We start from the raw sequence: 2,446 nt of genomic DNA on the forward strand, positions 1-2,446 counted from the left end.
AGAAGCTAAAGGCCACAACCTCTAATGAAAGTTTTAGTCTCATGGGTACCACAGGTTCTTCAGTTTCATCAGCCAAGCCTGAATTCATGAAACACGTAACTTCTGTTGGAATCCTTATTCTTACCTTCTGTGCTACTCACTGCCAAACTACACTAGCATGATTTTAACCTTTTTCTTTTTTTACTTGCTTTTGCAAGGGGGGCAGGGGGGAAGAAAGAAAGAAGCTAAAAACTGTGAGGTGTTTTGGGTTTATGTTTTTTGTTTGGTTGTTGGGGGTTTTTCCTACATTGGCTCTCCCAAAGGTGTCTTTTTTTCCTATGACATTTTCCTTGTAGGCACTTCAGTTCTACTGCTGTTCGGTATTCACAAGATCTAGCCATACTCTGGCCCTTTACAATGAATCATATAATATAAATTGCATATATAGTAAATTATTGTAAAAGCAGATTATTTTCTTCTTTCTGTGACTATGCTGAGTCAGATTCTAATCTGACTCAGACAACATTCAATGCCTAAGAGCACAAGGCATGGGTGTACAATATGCATAGCACACAAGCCAAAATTTTATGAAAAAGAGATCATATTTCCTTGTTAAACTGAACGTAAGTTTCCTGTTAATTTAGCACTTAAGAGCTGTGCTAACTTTTCCTTAGCAGAAAGTCATTCACAAAAACAACAATATTTGGAACACACCATTTTGTATTTTCACTCATTTTTAATGGCAGTAGAAAACCCAAACATTCCTCCCCTGCACCCTAACTCAACAAATAATTCACTACAACTTTAAGTCATAATCACAGAGCAGGGATGTCTGTTTATCATTCTGGAAAGGTATAGAGATGGGGTTTAGTAAAGCAGTAAGATTAGATGCATAGTCAAGAAGACATTCTGGTCTAGCCACTGGCGAATAAACAAACATTATCAATAAAATTTGGACATTACATCAAATATTTTTTCTGATTAGGGCATCGTCGTGGTTTAACCTCAGTCGGCAACTGAGCACCACACAACTGCTCGCTCACTCCCCCCCCACCCGGTGGGATGGGGGAGAGAATTGGAAGAGTAGAAGTGAGAAAAACTCGTGGGTTGAGATAAAAACAGTTTAGTAGTTGAAATAAAATAATAACAACAATAATAATAATACACAAAGCAAGTGATGCACAGTACAATTGCTCACCACCCACCGACTGATGCCCAGCCAGTCCCCGAGCATTTATACATATTTAGTACTGGGATTATTTCTTTTACAAGAACAGACTGAGAACCCCATGAAGATGGGTCCCGTTTGTCCAGAAAGTAGCCCAGATTTCTCCATTTTATTGATTCATACTCAACAGTGCAAGGCCTACAGTTACCAAGTCTTGGCAGCGCTTGAAAAGACAGACCCATATTGTCATTTCCATAGCATTGGTTATCCTAATTGGCAAGGTTTATATGGTCCACCTAATCCTGCATTTTTGAGATTACTTAACTTCAGGACCATAGCTCTATGAAAGTTTCTGGGACTGAAAATTGCTGATCTTGTGTGACATGCTACAGTATAATTGTTCTTTGTGAAGTCCTAATCCAGTGCTTCTTGTACAACGATCATAACAGAGTAGTGTTGGAGGAGGAAGAGGGCTCTAGAGTGAAGGCTCTGTTTTACTGTGTGCAGAATCCTTATCTCAGAATTAACCTATTTCCCAAAGTCAGAAACCAGCAAAATGTTTCTCCCAGTTTTTTATCAGGCATCAGTTGGTGTTTAAATTATTATATGCATGTTATGAAAATTGATCTGTGCTCGACTTGCTTTATATTTGGAACTAAATTATTATTGATTTTATATTTTTGTATTAAATCATATTTCACGGCTTTAAAGTGCCAAATGCATGAATAAATAAAACCCATTTTTAAAGCGGGTTGTTACACATATTCTCCCAGAAGGTGGCAGCTGGGGAGCTCATACTACTACGTAGTACACTCAGACTACTACAGTGTGAACACTTTGTGTAGGGGAAATAAGATTATGACAGAGCAGAAAGGGGGACCTACACCTTCACACAACACCATTCATATAATTAGGCTTGAACTGGGGGTTGCATCAGAATGTTGTCCTGAACACATTTAATGGTATGAACATCTTTTTCCAGAGAAAAAAAGCTAAAATCAGAATTTTTAAGATATATATATATTCTTATACACACATATAAAATAAATACATATGAAGGAAGCAAAGAGTCTCTGCAGAGGGAAGAGATGGGAAGCCAAGGCAAAGCAGAGCGGGGTAGGTCTAGGTGGCCGAAATCCAAAAAGGACACCGATGTGGCTGTTAGGTCTGGGCTGAGAGGCTCCAGGGTAAGGTCGTAGAACTTGTGTCAGAGGGCAGAAAGATGCCTGGTGATCCAAAATGATCAGAACAAACTGGGAGATAAACGTGGGACGAGCGGGAGTCTGTGATGGTGGTAGA

The sequence above is a fragment of the Pygoscelis adeliae genome, unplaced genomic scaffold (assembly GCF_000699105.1).
Source record: "Pygoscelis adeliae isolate BGI_AS28 unplaced genomic scaffold, ASM69910v1 Scaffold166, whole genome shotgun sequence".
Classification (NCBI taxonomy): domain Eukaryota; kingdom Metazoa; phylum Chordata; class Aves; order Sphenisciformes; family Spheniscidae; genus Pygoscelis; species Pygoscelis adeliae.